Source organism: Eurosta solidaginis, chromosome 4 (genome assembly GCF_040869045.1).
Source record: "Eurosta solidaginis isolate ZX-2024a chromosome 4, ASM4086904v1, whole genome shotgun sequence".
Classification (NCBI taxonomy): Eukaryota; Metazoa; Arthropoda; class Insecta; order Diptera; family Tephritidae; genus Eurosta; species Eurosta solidaginis.
The window spans coordinates 21,081,428-21,106,127 of record NC_090322.1 but is presented as its reverse complement, the minus strand read 5'-3'; the positions used below and the strand labels follow the sequence as shown (position 1 = coordinate 21,106,127).

Below are 24,700 nucleotides of genomic sequence, written 5' to 3'. Positions count from 1 at the left end.
TTAGAGGCGTAGGTTCCACATTACAATTAAAGAGATGGTTGGTGTCATGTGGGGACACATTGCAAGCGGGGCAGACATTTTGTATGTCGGGGTTGATTCTGGATAGGTAGGAGTTTAACCTGTTACAGTATCCAGATCGAAATTGAGCTAGAGTGACTCGTGTTTTCCTGGGTAGTGTGCGTTCCTCTTCCGCAAGTTTTGGGTACTGTTCTTTGAGTACTGGATTCACCGGGCAATTCCCGGCATAAAGGTTCGACGCCTGTTTGTGGAGTTCACTGAGGATATGCTTGTGTTTTTTGGCTTCATACGGCTGAGTTCTCAGGTGCCGTATTTCCGCATAATGCTTACGGAAATGACTCCTTAAGCCCCTTGGCGGTGTTGGCTCATGTTGTTGTTGTAGCAGTGCTTCGCCCCACCTAACAGCCACGACCGATCACAAATTGTCATCAATATCCTCTAACGGTAGTCCAAGGAAACTTGCTGTTTCAACAGGGGCGGCCATAATGAAAGGGGTGTTAGAGGCGTTGGTTCCACATTACAATTAAAGAGATGGTTGTTGTCATGTGGGGACACATTGCAAGCGCTGCATACATTTTGTATGTCGGGGTTGATTCTGGATAGGTAAGAGTTTAACCTGTTACAGTATCCCGAACGAAGTTGAGCAAGAGTGACACGCGTGTCCCTGGGGAGTATGCGTTCCTCTACCACAAGTTTTGGGTACTTTTCTTTGAGTACTGGATTCACCGGGCAATTCCTGACAAAGTTCCGACGCCTGTTTGTGGAGTTCACCAAGGACCTGCTTGTGTTTTTTGCTTCATACGGCTGGGTTCTCAGGTGCCGTAATTCCTGAAAATGCTTACGGAGATGACTCCTTAAGCCCCTAGGCGGTGTTGGCTCATCAATCAGATGTCTGTTTGGATGCCCAGGTTTCTGGGTATTCAACAGGATCTGTTTGGTTAGCATCTCATTTCTCTGATGGGGAGTATTCTCGCCTCATTATGTAGATGGTGTTCTGGGGACATAAGAAGGCAGCCCGTGGCGATTCTGAGAGCAGTATTTTGGCAGGCCTGTAGCTTCTTCCAGTGGGTAATTTTTAGGCTTGGCGACCATATGGGTGTCGCGTAGCACGTAAACGGCTGGCCAATTGATTTTTATGTAGTAATGAGCGTTTCTTTATCTTTTCGCCAGGTACTTCCAGCAAGGGATTTGAGGATTTTATTACGGCACTGGATTTTCGGAACAATTGCGGCTGCGTGCTCACTAAAATGTAGATCCTGATCAAACGTCACACCCAAGATTTTGGGGTAAAGGACAGTCGGTAGCGTAGTGCCATCGACGTGGATGTTTAAAATGGTCAACATTTGGGACGTCCATGTTGAAAATAAGGTCGCGGAAGATTTAGTCGGCGATAATGCCAGGTTTCGCGAGGCGAAAAACTGGAGAGATCAGGGAGGTAGCCGTTTATTCTGTTGCAGAGCTCATCGATCTATGGGCCTGGGCCTGTGGCCATTATTGTGCAGTCATCGGCGTATGAAACGATAGTGACTCCTTCTGGTGGTGAAGGTAGCTTAGATATGTAGAAATTAAACAAAAGCGGGGATAGCACACCACCCTGTGGCACCCCTTGTTTAATTCTTCTTGATTTTGATGTTTCCTTTCTAAATTGCACCGATGCCTGCCGACCACCCAGATAATTTGTGGTCCACCTTTTAAGACATGGAGGAGGGGTAGACCCTTCCAGGTCTTGCAGTAACGTGCCATGGTTGACCGTATCAAAAGCTTTTGATAGGTCTAGCGCTACGAGTACTGTTCTATGGTGGGGGTTTTGATTTAAACCGGGTGCTGATGGCATTTAGCGCGGTGGTGGTGCTATGGAGTTTTCTGAAGCCATGCTGATGAGAGGCTAGCTGCAAATTTGCTTGGAAGTAGGGGAGCAAAATGGCTTCAAGCGTCTTTGCTACTGGCGATAGGAGAGATATCGGACAATACGACTCTCCTATGTTAGCTGGTTTCCCAGGCTTTAGTAGCGGGACCACCTTGGCCATTTTCCATTTTTCGGGTAGGACAAAGGTGGAAAGAGACAGGTTGAAGACATGTGCTAAGTATTTGAAACCCTCTTTCCCTAGGCTTTTAAGCATCGGCATGGCTATGCCGTCTGCGCCCACTGCTTTGGATGGTTTAACGTGACCAATGGCATCTTCAACCTCTCTGGCGGTTATGGTAATTGGTGACGCGCTGAATTTATGTTTATGTGCGTGTCTGTTGGCCCTCCGTCTATCTTTGTCGACCGTAGAATGCATTACATATTGGCGGCAAAAAGCGCTCGCGTATTTTTTCGAATCCGACAGCACTTTATCGCCGATGTAAACTTTGTCGTTGTGCTTCGACGGATTCGATAGGGACTTTACGGTGGACCAAAGTTTACCCACACCGACAGAGAGGTTACAACCTCTTAGGTGCTCCTCCCATTTCGCCCGCTTGTGTTCATCCACAAGCAATCTGATGCGTTGGTTTATGTCCCTTATTTGGGGGTCGCCTGTGTCGAGCTATCTTATAAGGTCACGTTCTCTCGCTAAATTTGCGGCCTCCGCCGGGAAGTGGGGCCGAATTTCGGGAATTCTCTCGGCGGCAATGAAACGTGCCGAGGCGGATTCAATGACCTTGCGGAAAGCACGCTCCCCTTGGCGGGCATCAGTCGGGATAGGGAGGGCAGCAAAGAGGTTGTCTGTAACATCAAATAGATGTCTGCTGGGATGCCCAGGTTTCTGGGTATTCAACAGGAACTGTTTGGTTAGCATCTCATTTCTCTCCCTGATGGGGAGTATTGCTTGCCCCTTTATGTAGATGGTGTTCTGGGGACATAAGAAGACAGCTAGTGGCGGTTCTGAGAGCACTATTTTGGTAGGCCTGTAGCTTCTTCCAGTGAGTAGTTTTTAGGCTTGGCGACCATATAGGGGACGCGCTGGGGGGGGAGGGCTGGCCAATTGCTTTGTAAGTGGTAATGAGCGTTTCTTTTTCATTTCCCCAAGTACTGCCAGCAAGAGATTTGAGGATTTTATTACGATCTGTGGGCCTGTGGCCATTATTGTGCAGTCATCGGCGTATGAAACTATAGTTACTCCTTCTGGTGGTGAAGGTAGCTTAGATATGTAGAAATTAAACAAAAGTGGGGATAGGACACCACCCTGTGGCCCCTTGTTTAATTCTTGTTGGTTTTGATGTTTCGTTTCTAAATTGCACCGATGCCTGCCGAAAGAAAGCTCAATTGTACCGGAGCCAACCCATCCGACCCTGGTGCTTTGAAGGGCATGAACGACATTAGAGCTCATTTAATTTTACCCGTAGTAATGAACGTCCCCTCAACAACAACAACATCGTCACCTCATACAGCTCAGCAGTGTGAGTATCCCTCCAGTTCATTACATCATCACTAGCGCCCGGAAAGTGCGTACTCTGAAGCAGGCAAAGCGTGCTCTCTGCCGAATCCGTCCATGTCCCATCAGATCCTTGCAGGCATCCCGGGGCACATTTTGAAGCACCAGAGAGCACCTTTCTAAGCCTAGATCCCCCAGACACCGTCTCCATTTCGCTACAAAACTTCCGCCAGGAGGTCCTCTTCGACGACCTTAGCAGATTCTTATAAACCCCTAGGATCATCCTGTATGCATCCCATTTTTCAACCTCCCTGGAGGCTTTAGCGAGATTGAATGCTTTCCGAGATGCCTTGCGTAGATTATCTATGTCCCTGTTCCACCATGGTGGTTTGGTCTTACCCCTAGATTTCTTCCTAGAACAGGCCTTATCAAGAGCCTCCCCGCATGCCTTCGTGAACGAGTAAACCATATTATCCACCTCGGCAGAGTTCTAGGGTATATGAGCACTGAATCCTGAGAGCCTCTTTTGAAGCTCCTCACTGTAGATAAGCCAGTTGGCGTTTTAGTGTTTCTATCCCAGACAGTTTTGAGTTTTTTATGTAACATATCATTAAAAAAATTACTTTTTTACATTCATTTATAAGGGCGAGTCGAGAAAAGATTCATAAAATCCATTTCAAGTTCCGGAATTTACAATTTAATTTGAGAATTTGCATTTAAAGTTCAGATTTTAAAAATTGGGTGTCCTTATACCTCTGAAAAGTCGAGGTTTTTTCTGCCTTTTTGGGGTTGTTTCATTGGTCCGGAAATTTTCATTGGAACAAATTTTCAAACCAATAAGTTTTTTACATGCAAATTTATTTATCTGGCTCAGGATCTTTGCGACGGGATAATGGCTATTATCTTTCTTACTGTTTTCGCTATTTGTCATTTCGTTTTTTGTTGGATTTATTAAAATACTGTTTTTGCAGTTTCTGTTTGTGTTGCTTTTTTGCCAAACATTAAAAAAAATATTCGTCAGGAAATTATTTACAATGACAACTTCCGGGTTGGGGTAACTCTGTAGGAACAATTCATTTTTCTCCGCGAAAGCTAAAACCACGAATCCGAAAGCGGAAATTAAAAATTGTATTTCTTTCAAATAAAGCGAAAAATCGCCCGGATCACTCGGAAAGGGAGGGTATCTGTTCGTCCTGTAATTGATGACGCTATACTACTATGGCCATAGTCGGCGCTCAAGCTGCCCCGAAGCACTGAGCCTCGTTGCAGTTGTTAACGCTATGTTCTTTGCTACCAGGTCTACACGAGGAATGTGCAGAACGGCAAACAGTTCAGTCGTCGGGGTTGTTTTCAGGGCTCCCGCCATGCTAAGCAAAAGCTGCATACCCCCTCTAATTTTTTTAAGTTAGGTTTGTTTTTCGTGTGACTGTCCACCAAACAAGCATTCCAAAGTATAGGATAGAGTCTACAATCGCTGTAAATACCCAATGGGAGAGAGAGGGAGATAAACCCTACGTCCAGCATTATTTTACATGCATAAAGCACCGTCGAAGCCTTCTTTGCTCTCCTCCACGTTAAGCAACTTATTGTCTAGGATGATCCCTAGATATTTTGTGCAAGGTTTCTCCTGCAGGGTCACCCCTCCTAACTTAGGCCTAGTTCATTTTGGGACCTTGTAACTCTTAGTAAACAAGACCATATCCATCTTCTCTGCGTTGGCTATCAACCCGTCATTAGATGCGCAAGTATGAATATTCCAATTTTACTAGGAAAAAAATACAAGAAAGCTCCTAGAAAGTTTGTTATAATGTGATATTAAAATTTCCATGCAAAGCAAAAAATGTTCTAACTTTTAAAAGTATAGGAGAGGAATGAAAAGGAAACGAAAGGGAGGAAAATTAAGAAAGCAAAGAGAATAGAAGAAAGGAGAGGAGAAGAGAAGAGAATAGAAGAGAAAAAATGAAAAGAAAAGGAAGAAAGGAAAGGAAATTTTATGCATTTTTACAAGGCGTCATGTTCAAAACACGATTGATAATAAACGATACGTCCAAAAACTAATATTTTCTTTGCTTTGAAAAAATTTTTATCAACAATATTTTTTTAAGAAAATAATTTTAATTCGAACAACAAAGGGCTAAATTTGACTTATAAACTATTGTAACGAATTTAGGGAAATTCCGCTTATTTGAAACCTTCTGCTAACGTTCGAATCGCTCAACTATCGGAAAAAATAACTGCAATATTCTGTTTGTAAAATGGTCTTTATTAGACTACTTTAGGAGTAGTACAATTATACTGCACTTTGCAAATAATAGCGTGTTTAAATCAAACTGATTAGTTATTATTCAGCTTGCGCTGCTTTTATACTCTCGGGTTTCACGTTCATCCATTTCTCCTATATTCCAAATTTCAAGCTTGTAGCCTATCGGGAAGTTACTTAAATTTCAATTACAAAATTTGTTCCGTGCGGCCGTTGTGCCTGTCAAGTCAAGCTAAATAAAACCGTTTAAAAATGTGGACTTGTAGTCAATTTATCAAGAAATTGCGGTGTGGGTTTATAAAGACCTCCTTTGAGCAAGCAATTGACAAACCTGTATGTTTTGTCAAAATGTTCTGAGCAAACATACGGACACTTAAGAAGGCTATTGGCCTTGTTTTGCATACTTCGCTCCATGTTTCTTCCACCTCTACAATTTTTGGGAGCTCGAAAAACTTATTAAAAATCTTTTTTAGACTGATATTTCGTATTAAAATATTTCCAAGGCAAGGCTGTGAGGATAAAATCCCCCAAATTAACTTTTTAATAATCATCTGGCAACATCTCAACATTGTTGCTCACAATAATATTTAATTGTGAATGTTACACATAAAATGAATACAACACAACACATTATGGCATGATCCATTGTAATATAGTATGTAAGAGAGAATAAGATATATGTGGGGTGAAACATGAAAATGACGAGTGCCAAGAGTGACATCGGCATTTTCATGTTTCACCGCCATCAATATAATTTCGGCTACTCAGTGAATTGGACGCTTTTAGAATTGGTCATTTAAATAAAGTATTGTTAAAATCTAAAAGTTTTTCCTTTCTTTAAATCCATGAGTTTCTGGCGGAGAAGACCGCCACGTGATTAATATAAACGTGAACATGGCGTCGATATGGAGGCGGCGCCCTCCAAGATAATGGAAAATATAAGAACAGCAAGGTGACGCCACATGGTAAAACGGGGCGAAGAAGCAGGTAACCTAACCTAGGTGAAATGTATGGGTTGGCTAGCGAAGCCGCAACCTTACATTATATGGCGACCGTGAGGCTGGAGCCTCGTGCATTTTTATTTTAACATCGGAACGAGCCGGACGTCTTTGTAAGTGGTGAGTGAGAATTTTTTTTTTCAAGTGGACAGAAGGCAAAAGTGTGTGTGTGGTGCGATAAACGTGCAAAATTAAAAATTCAATTTCTAATAAATTCCAATACTTAAATTGCTAATTAAAATTCTAACCTACGGCTTAATTTTCTAAATAAATTCAACTAAATATCTTCTAAATAAATTTTCAATAAACTACAACACAATTTTCTAATTAAAATTCAACCTAAAATTTTCTAAAATAAAATTTCACTAATCTACGATATATTTTTCTAAATGGAATTCAACTAATTTTTAACACATAACTTTCTAAATACATTTTTAATAAACTACCGTGCAATTTTCTAATTAAAACTCAATAAAACCTCAATATACAATTTTCTAAAATAAAATTCTACTAAAGTACGATATAATTTCCTACATTACAATTTAACAATAAAAATACAATACATAATTTTCTATCTAAATTCTACTAAACTACGATATAATTTCTTAAAATAAAATTTAACAAACCTAAAATATACTCTTCTAATACAAATTCAAACAATTCTACGATTCAATTTTACATATTAAATGTACAAACGACAATACAAATTTTCTACATTGAGTCTAATAAACCACAAAGACAATTCTACTAATCAAATTCAACAAAACTAAAATACAATTTAATAAATAAAATCTAACGGAAAACTTTATAAATTCCATAAATTTCCATAACGGCACTCGCACCACGCCACGCATAACGGCGAAGGTAACGGCACCCAGAAGCATACAAAATTCTCCACCACCAACTTTAAGCATAAAACAACAACATCGAAGACACATACATCGAAGACAACACCAGCAGCAACACCAGCAGCGATTCAGGTCTGCCAGCGCAGCAGCAGCAGTGACAAAAATAAGTATACATATATGTAGTAAACATTCTTTTGCCTACGGGTACTTTTCTTTAAAATTATATATGTATGTATATTAAAAATTAAAATTTCATATTAAATATCTCCGTATTCCAACTAAATTAACTTCTCATTCAATATAAATTTTGGATTTTTTTTTTGACAATACATAAGTGGTTTTCGGAAAAACCAATCAATTTTTCGGTGCATGCGGTGGTTCCGTTAAAAACCAAATTTTTTTATTACATGCGGTGGTTCCGAGAAAAACCAAATTGAGATTTTTTTGAATAAAGCGGTGCGTCCGTGAGTACATTTTAAGATTTTTACCTATTCATATACATAATTTTGAGCCATTTTAAAATCAATTACTTTCATAGATCTTTCATTAAAATTCCTGCAGTTTCAATTAATTCCTCTACTAAATTGTTAAATATTTCCTTAATTTTTTTTTCTCTTCGCTCTTTTTCCTCAACAATTTAACTTCGAATATAAATTCAACATTCAAGCAAGTGCTTTAGTAATTTCATATGTACAACCTTAGAAGTGGTAGACAAGTGAAAAAAACTTCAGATTCAGAATCCGATTCAGACAAATCAGGCTCAAGCTACGAAAGTTTAGCTTCATCTTCGACCGAAAAAGTCACAAACCAGGAAAATAGATTTTCTTTATCAACAGATTTTCCAGGCTTCGAAAATTCTTCCATTAAAAATTCAACTTCTAATTTAGCTCCAAATCTTAACGATTCAAATAGTGAAATTTTAACTTCTTCTACTTTAAAACAAAATCCTAACGACCCAAATAGTCCAAACTTAGTTAATCCTTCTTCCAACGAAAACCCAGATCTTAACGATCCAACTAGTACAAACGTGGCCTCATCTTCTGCTAATTCAGCTCCAGATCTTAACGATCAAATCATGGCAACTCCAGAGGAAAAGAGAATTTTTATTAACACATGTGCTAATTCTATTAGAGAAAACTACAGTGGTGATCCACTAGCACTTGATTCTTTTATAGACAAAATTGAATTACTGGAACAATTCGCTACTGCAGATTTAACCAATACTTTTATAGCGTTCTTGAAATCAAAATTAGAGGGTAAAGCTCGTGAAGCAATACCAACACAAGTAGCTTCAGTCAACGAAATTAAAACAGCTCTACGTAATAGGATCAAACCAGACAACTCGAAAGTTGTAGCAGGGAGAATTGCAGCGTTGCACGTTAGCGGTAATAACTATACAGACTTTGCCAAAAAAGTTGAAGATTTAGCTGACTCACTTGAGCGGTCTCTTATTATTGAAGGGATCACTCAAACGAAAGCTCATGAAATGGCAGTCGAACAAACTGTTAACGTGTGTCGTCTAAATGCAAAATCCAATTTAGTAAAAACCATATTAGCCTCAACGGCATTTACTGATCCGAAAGACGTAGTAGCAAAATTAATTGTAGAACAAAACAACGAAGTAACTGAGCGTCAGGTTTTAGCTTTTCGTTCACGTGGTAACAGTACATTTAGAAATTCACGTGGTAGTTATCGAGGTTTTTACCCAAACCGCGGCTATACTGGTTATAGAAATAATAACAGTTCATTTTCACACCACAGTAATTATAACGGTAATAATAATCAAAGATAGATAGATAGATAGATAGATAGATAGATAGATAGATTGATATTTATTATTAATATGTTTACATATTTTTTGATTTCACAATAAATTTTAAATATCACAAATTCATTTTCAATTCACAGACGTGTATGATATATATATATATTAAGTAATAAAAAGTAAAAAGTAATAAAAAGTATTTTAGCCTCGAATAAGATCTATACATAGCCGTTTAAAATTCATAATATTATTCTCTCGTTTGATATAATCAGGTAACGAGTTAAATATGTTAAGGCCCTTATATAATAATGTGTTTTGGGCTGCAGTAGTCCGCTGTAATCCTAGTCGAAAGTCATTCGCATTCCGCACAGCATATTGGTGTGTATCTCTAACATACTGAATGCAACTTGTTAAATACATCGATACAGGAATTATCACGGAAATAGATATCAAAATAATCACAATAATAATGCGCGTCCAAATACCAACTCTAATCCAAACAATAGTAACAATAGAAACAACAATTCGAGATCAGCCAATGGTAGAGGTCGAAACGCAAACGTTCGCGCTTTAAACGCCAGTGCCCCTCAGGAGCGAACACTGAGGGAGGACGAATTAAGCGAGTAAGCGAACTTCCCTCACCAATAGCCATCTATTGTTTAAATTTAAATTACTCTGATTTTATAGAATTACAACTAAACGAGTCACAAAAATTTTGTTCTTTCCTAGTAGACACTCAAGCCGACATTTCCTTAATAAAAATATCATGTCTAGACAGAAATATTCCCTTAAATACGAACGACATTATTAACATTACCGGAGTCACTTCTAATTCAGTTTCTACTTTAGGTAAAATTACCGCAAATTTAAATTTTTCAAACTTTTCTAGTAAACATACTTTACACGTAGTAAATGAAGACTTTAATATTCCATCCGATGGCATACTGGGTAAAGATTTTCTGAAAATTAACAAATGCATTATTAATTATGAAAGAAATAGTATTTCCTTTTGGGTAGGTAATGAAAAAGTCGCGATACCAATCCTACACGGAACAGAAAGCGACAGTTGTATCATTCCACCAAGATGCGAAATATTCAGACTTTTTGATTTAGGAAATTCACCCGAGCCACTTTTCGTGGACTCGCAGGAAATCGAAAAAGGTGTTTTCACAGCTAGGTGCATTGTTAATTCCAGTAACCCAATTATTAAAGTTATAAATACCACGGATGATATAAAGTGTGTCAAAAGAAAAAGTATTCGGACAGAAAAACTTTCAAACTATAATGTTTATACAATTAACAAGACAGAAACAGAAGACAAACGTACGAAAAAACTAACTTCGATTTTAAAAAATCAAATACCTCAACATGCTCATAGTAAATTAATTGACCTTTGCATAGATTATGCCGACATTTTCGCTCTTGACACGGACAAAATGACTTTAAATAACTTTTACGAGCAAAAACTAAGATTGAAAGACAACGATCCGGTATATGTTAAAAATTATAGATTGCCATATTCTCAACGCGAAGAAATAAATCGCCAAGTAAATAAATTATTAGACAACGATTTGATTGAACCCAGTTATTCGAATTACAATAGTCCTTTGATTGTAGTCCCAAAGAAAGATACTAATGGTCAAAAAGCATATCGTATGTGCGTAGATTTTCGCGCAGTAAACAAAAAACTCATTGCTGATAAATTCCCACTAGCTAGAGTTGACGATATTTTAGACAATCTCGGTAGAGCAAAATATTTTTCCACATTAGATCTTTTTTCAGGATTTCATCAAATCCCCTTGCATCCTGACTCTCGTGACATTACGTCATTCAGCACTGATCGTGGCGCATTTAGATGGAAAGTGCTTCCATTCGGCTTAAATATAGCACCAAACTCATTTTCGCGAATGATGACCATAGCTTTTTCGGGTATACCACCCAATGTCGCATTCTTATACGTCGACGATATTATCGTCATAGGGCGTAGCGAAGCACACCACATTAAAAATCTTTCAAAAGTCTTCAATACTTGTAGATCGTTTAACCTCAAACTTAACCCAAATAAATGCAACTTTTTACGACCAGAAGTTACATTTTTAGGTCATAAATGTTCAGCCAAAGGTTTGTTGCCAGACGACTCTAAGATAAACGCAATTAAAAAATATACAAAACCGACTGACAAAGACGCGGTACGACGATTCGTCGCGTTTGCAAACTATTACAGACGGTTTATACCTAATTTTGCGTCTCTGGCAGCGCCTTTAAATCGATTAAGCAGAAAAAGAGTTGAATTTGTATGGGATGTAGAGTGCGAAAGAGCATTTTTATCTTTGAAAGCAGCGTTACTTTCACCAAAATTACTTCAATATCCAGATTTTACTAAACAATTCATTATTACAGTTGATGCTTCCACAACTGGATGTGGCGCTATTCTGAGTCAAGAACAACAGGGTAGCGATTTACCAATTTGTTTCGCTTCTAAAGCATTTAATAAAGCCGAACAGAAAAAACCTATTATAGAATTAGAGCTTTTAGCTATTTACTTTGCAATCAAGCAATTTCGACCATATGTGTATGGTACCCATTTCATTGTAAAATCAGACCATAGACCTCTAGTATACTTATTCAAAATGAAAGACCCATCTTCAAAACTTTCAAGAATAAGACTGGAACTATCTGAATATAACTTTACTATTGTATATATAAAAGGTAAATCAAACGTTTGTGCTGATGCACTATCGCGTATAAAAATCGATGAGATTAAAGAAGCTAACAAACAAATTTTGGCAGTACAGACAAGAGCCATGACAAAAAAGGCAAACGACAAACATTTACACAGAAAAACAGACAAAACCGACGAAAAACAACTCACTTTACATGTCTACGACAAATTTTCATTCAATTTTTCGAAAAAAGTCCCACGAATAAGATCTGCAATTACGTACGATAAAAATAATAAAACAACAAATTTAAGAATATTTGCGCATATTAAACATAAGAAACTCGAGTTACTTAGTTTTGAGCTTGTTAACGAAATAATGACTTTAGAGAAATTATTTTCGAGGCTTGAATCAGAAGCCGGCAAACGCAAAATTAAGCAGATTGAATGGCCTAAAAACGATATTATGTTCGAACATTATACTATTACGAATTTCAAAAATATTGGAAATAAAATTTTAAAATCATTAGAAATTATACTAACAGATCCAGTGGAGACAGTAACAGATGAAGATACAAAATTAAAACTTATGAAAATATACCATAATGATCCCATTTCCGGTGGACATTGCGGAATGAAAAGACTTTACGCAAAATTGCGAACAAAATTTTATTGGAAGAACATGACTCGCGATATATCGAAATATATCAAAAATTGTAAGGATTGTCTGTTAAACAAGGTTAAACCTAAAACAAAAGAAAAACTTGTTTTAACACCAACTCCTTGTAAACCATTTGATATACTAGTAATTGACACAATAGGACCCCTACCTGAGTCCAAATATGGTAACAAGTTCGCACTTACCATGATTTGCGACATGACTAAATATCTGGTAACAGTCGCTGTACCGGACAAATCGGCAAAAACAATCGCTTCAGCTATTTTTGAAGGATTCATTTTAACTTACGGCACAATGAATGCCATAAAATCAGATTTAGGTACTGAATTTAAAAACGAATTATTTGAAGAATTAACAAAGCTTTTAAACATTAGCCATAATTTTTCAACTGCATACCATCACGAAACTGTTGGCACGATTGAACGTAATCATAGAGTGTTTAATGAATACTTACGTGCATATCTAAAAGACAATTTTTCTGATTGGGATGTTTATTTAAAATATTTTACCTTCCTACACAACACTACGAGTAGCACAGTTTTCGACAATCAATTTTCGCCTTACGAGTTAGTTTTTGGAAAAAAGGCAACTTTGCCTAATGAATTGACAAAAGAAAAAATTGACCCGATCTATAACGTCGAAAACTATGCCAAAGAAGTTAAGTTTAGGATGCAGAAAACGCACAAAATGGCACAAAACCTAATTAATAAAAATAAATTACAAAGTAAAAATTTGTACGATAAAACGGCACGACCTTTAATTGTAAAAATCGGAGATAGAGTGCTTTTACAAAAAGAACCACATCATAAACACGAAAATATTTATCAAGGTCCGTTCATCATAACCAAAATTAACGAACCCAACGAACCTATTTTCGATGAAGTCAAAAACAAAGAAAAAGTGGTACATAAAAACCGACTTAGTAAAGTAAATTAATATTACCTTAATAGTCTCACTAAACTTTAAATTTGATTAAAAAGCAAATCCAAAATTTACTTACTATCATTTAAGCAGCCACGAAGGCGTATAAAAATTGTTAAAACAAAAAAAAAAACAACAAAAAAAAAAAAGAAGCACAAATTTTGTATATTCAAATAAACCTTTTTATAAAATGGTCCGTAGAAAAAAAATACATATTTAGTATCTAATACAAAATATAAAACTTTAAATTAAATATGTAAAACACAAATATTTACAAAAAAAAAAGAGAAACATTCAACATATTTTGTCATAAATAAAAAAAAAAAAAAAAAAAAAAAAAAAAATTTTAATATTTATACCTTTCATTTAAGTTACAATGAACTATAAAATTTAACTAAAATCTAACTACTCGATGTATAAAATCGTTTTTTTTCAATTATTAATAAAAATGGTTCCGAACCAACGAAAAAAAAAAGGGAAGGTACACCCTAATATAAATATATACGTTTGTTCGCAACAATTTTTATAAGTTTTTGGCCAAAGAAGAATGTGACAAAATTGATCACTTTGTCAATTCTTCTTTTCCCCAAAAAGGGTGATGTGAGGATAAAATCCCCCAAATTAACTTTTTAATAATCATCTGGCAACATCTCAACATTGTTGCTCACAATAATATTTAATTGTGAATGTTACACATAAAATGAATACAACACAACACATTATGGCATGATCCATTGTAATATAGTATGTAAGAGAGAATAAGATATATGTGGGGTGAAACATGAAAATGACGAGTGCCAAGAGTGACATCGGCATTTTCATGTTTCACCGCCATCAATATAATTTCGGCTACTCAGTGAATTGGACGCTTTTAGAATTGGTCATTTAAATAAAGTATTGTTAAAATCTAAAAGTTTTTCCTTTCTTTAAATCCATGAGTTTCTGGCGGAGAAGACCGCCACGTGATTAATATAAACGTGAACATGGCGTCGATATGGAGGCGGCGCCCTCCAAGATAATGGAAAATATAAGAACAGCAAGGTGACGCCACATGGTAAAACGGGGCGAAGAAGCAGGTAACCTAACCTAGGTGAAATGTATGGGTTGGCTAGCGAAGCCGCAACCTTACATTATAAGGCGCTCACTTTTTTCTTTTTTAAGTAAAACAACTATGAAAGTAATTTAGCCGTATTCGTTAATATTGTAACGAATATTAGCAACACTAAGAGGTACTGTCATCTTTAAGCCGATGCTAAGCAGTGACGTGAATGCCCATCATTAATTCAATCATTATGCCTACACATATGTATGTACACGCAGCGGAGAAAAGATGCACAAACACATGCAGATATCTTATCTGAGATGCTCCTAAAGGTATGCAATTATAATTGTGGAAGTGTCGCTCACACATACAAGCGCATGGGGTATGAGAGAAGCTATAAAAATTATACATCTTTAGTTGTAGCTGAGAAATTTATAATTGATAACTAACTAGTAAGTTCTGGAATTAGAAAAGCCTAGAAATATGCAACGAGGAAATCAGACAGTATAAAAAGGCAACAACAGTACAGGCGAGAGAATCAGTTTCATTTAAGCTATCAATCAGTTTGATTTAATTAAGCAAGCTATAAATGTTATTGTGAAGTACCTTAATAAAGGCCATTTTCCATTATTCAATATTGGAGTTATTTATTCAACAGTTTAGTAATTCCAACCTTAGTAGAAGATTGCAAATAAGGGAAATTGCAAGTAAATTCGTTACAATTGGTGTCAGAAGAGGAATTGTTGAATAAATTCCGAAGACTTCGAATACAACTTGGACATGCCAAAGTTAAGTGAATTGAAGATCCAGCAACTGAAGAACGAGTTGGAGAGCCGTAGATTGAATACAACCGGCATTAAACTGTAATTTCACAGTTTATAAAATATAAAGAAGCGAAGCGAAAATGATTTTTTTTCTAAAATTATTTATTATTATGATGGTATTTTATCACAATAATGTTGGATTTTTTTAAGCGCGTCTCAATTTGCACAACTGTGCCGTGTCGAAAGCAATCAACAATTAAAATTCAAGCCATCCCATTGCGAAGTCATATTGGGCACAGTGGAACAATTTAGAATTGATATCCGGTTGCCTCCATCGAGTATGGGAGAGTGAGGATGGTCAATGCAAGAAGAAACTGATAGTTGTTCCCAGAAAGAGGATTCCTGACGTGCTCAGCGAGCTGCATAATGGTCCAAGCGGAGGTCATCTTGGAATCACGAAGACGCTGGAGAAAATTAAGCAGAGATTCTATTGGGTTGGTTGCCGTCAGTCGGTCACCGAGTGGATTGCCAACTGCGAGGTATGCAACAGAGCGAAAGGGCCCAAAACACGAAGTCATGGCCAGATGAAGCAGTATATTTCAGGTGCACCATTTGAAAGGATCGCCATAGATGTCGCAGGTCCATTTCCTACTAGCAACCGCGGAAACAAATACGTACTGGTGGTTATGGATTATTTCAGTAAATGACCACAGGTATACCCAATCCCAAACCAAGAAGCAGAAACAGTAGCAGAAGTGGTTACAAACGAATGGGTTGCAAGGTATGGTGTACCAATGGAGTTACATTTTGACCAAGGCAGGAATTTCGAATCAGCTGTGTTCCAGGAAATGTGTAAATCATTGGGCATTCGAAAAACACGGACAACTGCATTGCATCCTCAATCCGATGGTATGGTAGAACGATTCAATAGAACATTGGAGGATCACTTAAGGAAAGTAGTGGACAAACCATTATTCTTGATGGCTTACCGATCAGCAGTGCATGAGACAACGGGCCAAACCCCTGCAAAAGTAATTTTTGGCAATGACCTTAGACTGCCAGCTGATTTGAAGTTTGGGATAGATGCCAATGCGGAGGGGAATGTCAAGAAATCCACTGGTGTCTTGCAAGAAGAGCTGAGAGAGATACACGATCTGGTAAGGCAACGAGCAAAGATTATGAGTGACAAGATGAAAGCGAGGTACGATAAAGCAATTAATTCGGAAGGGTTTCAGGAAGGAGATTTGGTGCTGCTATACAACCCACAACGAAAAAAAGGTTTGTCCCCGAAATTGCAGTGTAACTGGGAAGGCCCATACAAAGTTGTAAAACGGATCAACGATGTAGTGTACCGCATACAAGCCATTAGCAAAACACGAACCAAAACAAAAGTGGTTCATTTGGAGAGGCTAGCAGCGTTTAGATCGAGAGATTTGTCTGACCGGGACGATCAGACTTAGGTGGAGGGCAGTGTAACGAATATTAGCAAAACTAAGAGGTATTGTCATCTTTAAGCCGATGCTAAGCAGTGACGTGAATGCCCATCAATAATTCTATTATTATGCCTACACATATGTACATACGTACACGCAGCGGAGAAAATATGCACAAACACATGCAGATATCTTATCTGAGATGCTCCTAAAGGTATGCGATTATAATTGTGGAAGTGTCACTCACACATACAAGCGCATGGGGTATGAGAGAAGCTATAAAAATTATACATCTGTAGTTGTAGCTGAGAAATTTATAATTGATAACTAGTAAGTTCTGGAATTAGAAAAGCCTAGAAATATGCAAAGAGGAAATCAGACAGTATAAAAAGGCGACAACAGTAGAGGTGAGAGAATCAGTTTCATTTAAGCTATCAAACAGTTTGATTTAATTAAGCAAGCTATAAGTGTTATTGTGAATTACCTTAATAAAGGCCATTTTTCCATTATTCAATATTGGAGTTATTTATTCAACAGTTTAGTGTTTCGAACCTTAGCAGAAGATTGCAAATAAGGGAAATTGCAAGTAAATTCGTTACAATAGCCGTGTTTTTTTTACACACGTATACATTTCGTTTGCGCGTGAAAAAAAAAACGCCTATCCTCGCTTAGATAATGCTTAGGAGACCCATCTAGCGGCTGTGGTTAAACAACTAGCTACAGCAACAGGGTGTACCGAAAAGCGGAGACACAACGCTCTGATGGCCATAGGGTATAACATATAGCTGATTCAGTTGCGATGAATTATGGACACACATAGACACATATTTCAGTTACATCTGAGTATAATGCGTTACATCTGAGTATAATGCGTATTGAAATTTAGTAGGACAAAATTTATGCGCAGCAATTTCAGAGATGTATTTAAAGTTTGTCGCTTAGCAGTCTATATAAAGTTTAAGCGTAAACGGATATACGCGTGTTAAAAAACACGGCTAATATGAATCCATCAAAATTAGAAAAATTCGCAACATTTTTTAATCTGGTAGCTCGCTTTTGGTGAAATTGTCATTGTCCCCGCAAAAGTCAATTGCCCTACAAGAATACTGACTATCATATGACTATCATCTGATTGTCAGCAATGTCAACCTAACGATCAGCGCCTCATACAAACTTTGTATCACATACTTAAGGGGACTTGCGCAAATGTGATGTAAACAACTGTGTACGTGTGAGTTTTTGTCTCCTTCTTATACACCAACATGGCCTACTGATTAAGTATATAGCCGTACTGCTCACTCTCATTCCTTTTCCTGGATCAGTGCTGACACTCTAACTATCAAAAAGTGTCATAAATGATAGTTTACTGTAGATATCAGGTTTGACTGTTATACTATCATAAATGATCATTGTTATATTCCGCCAGAAATGAAACAATGCTTTTTGCTTTTTATTTACTTTATTTCATTACGTTTTTAATTTTGTACGTGATAAAAGCATACGTGTTTGTTATTTGTTTAAAATAAATGGTTTTATAAGAATTCGAGTTCAGAATGTTCAATTTAAATTCAGAAAATAACAAAACAACAGAAGAGCGCTTTCCTAATGCGGAAACACATTTAAAAATGAATTACCACTAACCACTATTATTTTTCGCGTATCAATTTTTTGAGTGCGCCCCACACATTCCGACAGCTTTTGGTATTTTTTAATATTATTTTAGATTTTTTTTCTTTTAGCATGGAGCTTTGAAATGCTCTCTTTTTCATTTTTTAAACTTATTTTTTATATGGTTTTCGTCGGTTGAAAATGGCGGAATTTAAAAAATAACAAAAAACCGTGATAATTATTTGATTGTCATATGACATTCAGTAGTGACAACATGATTAAATCGGATAAACTGTTCTCGCATACATAAAATTCCGTTGAGAATTATGTATCTGTCTCACATGCATAATGGTATCTGCTGTATGTTCTTTTGTTCTGTACCAGGTGTCCGAAGGTTTCCCAGTTTGAGTCCTTTTTCATGATTATAGGCTGTCGTTGGGTACATGCGGACATGCGTTAGCGAACAAAGGAACATACGTAAATTTGAGTATCAATGTTTACGTCATCGCAGGATCAGCATTGTCAATTACAAGTGTGAGTGATTAGTGAAACTATCAGCGTTTCTTGTAGGGTGGCTAATGTCACACTAACGCCCCGATTCTAGTGTGATAACAACATTCTTCACCATGGTAACGAAATCATGTGGCAACTTTTACATCCTTTTGGTATTCTACCCGCGAAAGTAGCCGGATAATTTTTTACCCTCAAAAGTAGATGGTTACATCGAAATAGCCACACAACAGCTGTTGTTTAGAAAAAGGCAAAAGTGAAAAATAAAGAATTGTAAGCGCAAATAAATAAAGATAATAGTAAAAAAAATGTTGCTTCTTGCTATACATATTTGTTTACATTATGTACTTTCACAGAATAAATTACAATATACCTATGTAGAAATTTATCATGCATAATATGCATATACACATCGTCCCGTTTACTCGTTCACCTCGTATCTACAAATGAGACATTTTCGGTAAAGCGAACACGGTTGCCACACCATGTTTTCATTTGGGATCAAAATTCATCGAAAAAAGGACCAAATTTTTGTTTTATTTTATTAGTATAAAATACAAAATTTTAGGATGATTCCATATAAAATTTTACTAAACATAGTGAAGACTTTCCTTTAATTCAAGCTGAACAAACAAATATATGTGCATGCAACCAAAAATGGTACTATATTTTGACATAGGATAAGTCTATGTCTTTCAGCAACCAAACGTTGTGAACCTAGTTTTGGTCACAAAGCTCTTGGTTCTAGCATTATGTTGTTGATTGCAATAAAATAAAATGTATAGGGCAGTTAGGTTTTAGTAAGAAACGGTTCAAAATTTGCGTTCTGGTGTCGTCGAACTATGTAAGTGGAAAACTCAGTAAATCATAAATGAAACTAGGCAATTTTGTTAATGCTATTTTTATAGGTGCTTAATTTTTCCCTTAACGTTTATACTTCATATCAGCGCCTATATTCAGTAAGTGTGAGTTTTGATCCCAGGCCTCAGGTGTTCTGCTAGCACCTACGTGAATAATTTTATACAAAACATTTCTTCCGAAATCAAATCTCTTCCTTCTGTCTTCGAGTTAAAATATTTCTTGTGCCAAGATACTTAGTTTTCAATTACCTTGCGTGGCTTAACACCACAATAGTCCTTGAATTCCTTGAACTCATTGAGCTGGGTGAGAAAGATTTAAATATCAACGTGCCAAACGAGAAGTAATGCATAGAATTTCTTTGTATAAGTTTTGAAAGTGTTAGGCTCACGGCAGAGTGCTCGCTATAAGCTATGCTAGACGAGAAGCAATTTTTATTTTCATATATTTTACTTAGTGTTGTATAACCGATCGAAATATCCAGCCGTTATTAATATTATTTTAAAACAAGAGTTTTTTTTATTAGTCTGTTATTTCATCAACAATTAACGACAATGTGTTTGCCTTTTCTTTTTAATGCCTGGCATAAATTATATCCTAGGTGAAATGTTATTGTTCTGGTACATTTTATTGACTGAGCAATTTTTTATGGTGAGAGTTCCATTGAAGTAAATTCAAATTATATGTGTGGCGAATTTTTGGGCAATATTGTGAATTTTTACGCGAGTGAAAAGGAGGAAAAGTAGCAATCGTGGCTACTGCCTAAAAAGGACCAAAACTGAAGAAAAGGGACCAGCGGACCAAATGGTGTTGGAAGGGACCATTTTTGGTCCAAATGGACCAAACTGGCAGAACTACCCAAACACCGCACCCGGTGGACGAAAAGATATGCCTCCGAAAGCAGTGGAGAATAGCACAGAACCTTAAGGATCGTTTATGGAAACGGTGGGTGGTAGAATATCTGCCGCAGTTGATATGCCGTCCTAAGTGGCAAGAGAAGGCGAACCCGCTACAAGTTGATGACCTGGTAATCATATGTGATCCATCGTTACCCCGTAGGCAATGGCAACGAGGCCGCATTACGAAGGTCTTCCCAGCCAAAGATGGCCAAGTGCGAGTCGCAGAACTACGAACTAGCAACGGAGTTTTACGACGACCAGCGTCGCGTCTTGCCAGACTAATGATCAATGGTGAATCCCAGGGGGATTCACGGGGGGCGGGGTGTTGATCACCCTGTGCGTTCCGCCTTGAGTAACAGCACTCATGAACATACATCATAAACTTTCCTATTGTCAAAAATACGACTGGTCATCAGCGCGCAATTTTACTAACGATTTGAGAGCAGACGCGAGTGCACGTAAAACACAAGTGTAAAACGACAAGTGTAAACGACAACGTTTCTGCCAACATTTTCCATTAAACCGACAAGTTATTTTACAATCAATTCAACCAATTTATGTAACCAACGACAATTTAACCAACAATCAATTTGTGTAATATTTAATCGGCAATTCAACCAACATTTTGTGATATAAAACGACCATGTTGTGCGATCACATTTTACAATACAAACGGACGATATTTGGAGACGATATGTGAATAACATTTTTAAACATTCTACAATTAAACATTGCACCAAATTGAAGTCAATACAATATTCGCAACCAAGAGGACACCAAGTTACATCATCGATCAGAGGTTCCACATACAATTACAATCTGCGCTATAAATCACATTGTCTAAATGAGAAGCAATCAAATATAAATATATAGAAATATAAATATATAGAAGAGAACTACCTTTCACATTTTTCCACAGACACTGGTGACTTTTTCGGTGATGACAGCGTTACCACTTTGGCCAGAATCGCGGATAAAAGAACTGGTACCGATATTCGGTTACATAATGTTCTGGGTACTATTTTACCGGTAACGCTCAGAATCGGGGCGTAAATGGAACTACCTCCATTTTTTGTATCATGACATAAACTAATTCATAGCGAGGAAAAGCCCCACAAATGTGATTTTTGTGAAAAGCGGTAAGTTATCATAAAAAACGTCGTCCTAATATGTACATATTTCACCAAATTTTTTCTAACTTTATTTTCTGCCTGTATTAAATAGATTTGCACAAACTCCGAACCTAAGGGTGCATATGCATAGTCATACCGGTGAAAAACCATATAAATGCAAATACTGCGAACGGTGCTTTGCTACAAAAAGTGCACTGAATGATCATTCACGTGTACATCATCTGGGTGATAATATACACAGGTGTAAGTTTTGTCCCTTAGCTTTTCGTTTGGCTTCGGAGCTACGGTTCCACCCAACTACGCATAAAGACGAAGATCCAGAGACGCGTGAGTGAAATATGGCGACTTTAAGGGAAGAAGAGGCTAAATTAAAAGTTAATAGGTAAAATGGCATTCATAAACTCCGTAGACTGTGATCTTATATTAAGGTTAATTACTCCGTAAAGCGCAGAATCCAGGGTCGGTATCGTGTTATACGATCTGTAATCGAAAACAATTTTTTACATCGCAATATCTCTTAAATTGTGAATCCGATCAAGGAAATATGCTAAATAGTGGCTTACAATTCATTCTAATTTTTACCAAAAGAAAGAAAATAAAAAAATTGTGGATGAAAAAATATCATATTGCTTATTTTTTCATCACGGTTGGAATATGCTTCACACTTTATATTCCACAATGCTGGTAAGCATTCGTAGGTCTCAATAAACCGCAACGTAAAATCTTTTTCTTCCGCGAAGTTGCTCATTGCACGTTCTCACAAAACTAACACATTAATGTTTGTCAACGACGTCGGCCACGATCAAATAGACCAAATGTCGAGCGAAAAAATGTAAAAATTTTGATTTTCATCAACGCGAAGCCGACAACAAATACGTTTGAGCCCGACATCGTCCGATACGCACACAACTACCCGTTGCTATGGTAACCATCAAGCAAATTTGTGCGTTGCGCGGCAGCTTAATACACGATACGGACCCAGATCATAAGAAAACGCTCAACAAATTGTTATTTTCCCCTTGTCGGCATGGCTTGAAGTAATTTTATTTAAAAATATCAATTTGGCTTTTTTATTTACCATTTTCTTCACAAAATTTCGTTAAAGATGCGGTTTTCGTGCATTATGATCTGGCTACCGCGCTTAACTATAAAATTCCAAAAATAATTATTGTCCTATTGGTATTTTTATTTAAAGTGGTTAACTCTTTATACTGACAAAATTTTGGTAAACCTAATAAACTATGCAAGATCATTTTCACTACTCTCCATGTCAAGCTTTAAATGTTGACATTTATTTAATTTCAACTTTGACCTACACTGCGTCCAATTGAAGTTTATTTGACGGATAATTTTTTTTATATTGGATGAATTATAAATACGAAGGGCTGGATTTTATTTTTTTAATTTTCAGCCCCAAAATAATTAAAATATTTTGGGTAAAAAAAAAAAACACATTAAGGCAATTCACAGGTCGTCTTCGTCGAACGTGTTATGATTTGTAAACCTTCATGAAAGATTTGCTATTTCTTCTCATATAAAAGTTCGATTTTACGTATATCACATGTGTTCCTGTTAAAGAAAGCCATCAGTTCAGCGTCGACACTATTTCGGCCTGTCGAATACCTGAAATCAAACTACACTTCCCGGCCGAAGCTGCAAACCTAGCAAGAGAACGTGACCTAGCGAGATAACCCGACCCTAGAGACCTTCACACTAGGAATCTAAACTTGGACGTTATGCTGATGGTAAAGACCCCGACTACTTAAAAAAAGTGCTCGCAGTTTTAATCTTAACAACATAACATGCGCACACCAAAGGCAAGTCGGTAGACATTGGTGGTAATAAGCATAGAGAAAGCCCTGAAATGTAAGGAATATGCTCTAGCAGTCTTCTTAGACATTGCCGGGGCTTTCAACAATGGGCGATTATAAATAAAAAATAAATAAATGTAAGGCGCGATAACCTCCGAAGAGATCTAAGGCCGAGCTTCTCTTCCAATTTGTGTCGTGCTCCTCTTGATTTTTCCCTACAAATTGGCCGGACGGGACCTACATGTTTTATGCCGACTCCGAACGGCATCTGCAAGGCAGATGAGTTTTCACTGAGAGCTTTTCATGGCAGAAATACAATCGGAGCGCTTGCCAGACACTGCCGAGGGGCGACCCCGCTTAGAAAAATTTTCTTCTAATTGAAAAATCTTATTTCTAAAATTTTGATGTTGCTTTGCCCGGGAGTTGAACCCAGGGCATACGGTGTGATAGGCGGAGCACGCTACCATCACACCACGGTGGCCGCCCGATTATGGATGGTCTTAATTACATTATAGTACATCCAGCCTTAACCAGATGGATCGGCTGCATGTTAAATTGCAGGAAGATTACATCACAATAGGGATTTATATGCTGGTCATAGACCAACTGCTCAGGCGATTCTATGAGAGACCCGTAATACTTACGTCTTACGCAGATGACGTTCCAATTTTCATAAGTGGAAAGTGCCTTCCAACGATTAGCTCTTTGATGGAGCGGGCGCCCAGATAAATTGCGGTTTGAATCAATACCCCCACCATAGAACAGTACTCGTAGCGCTAGACCTATCAAAAGCCTTTGATACGGTCAACCATGGCTCGTTACTGCAAGACCTGGAAGGGTCTACCCTTCCCCCATGTCTTAAAAGGTGGACCGCAAATTATATGGGTGGTCGGCAGGCATCGGTGCAATTCAGAAACGAAACATCAAAACCAAGGAGAATTAAACAAGGGGTGCCACAGGGTGGTGTCCTATCCCCACTTTTGTTTAATTTCTACATATCCAAGCTACCTTCACCACCGGAAGGAGTCACAATCGTTTCCTACGCCGATGACTGCACAATAATGGCCACAGGCCCAGGCCCAGAGATCGATGAGCTATGCAATAAAATAAACGGCTATCTCCCTGATCTCTCCAGTTT

At 37.4% G+C, this 24,700-nt stretch overlaps 1 protein-coding gene across 3 annotated transcripts in view; it reads left to right on the top strand.

Annotated features, from left to right (window-relative positions):
- LOC137249244 (zinc finger protein 345-like) overlaps positions 1-24,700 on the top strand; it is a 198,491-nt gene that overhangs the window by 1,843 nt on the left and 171,948 nt on the right. The gene's annotated exons all lie outside the window — the stretch shown is intronic.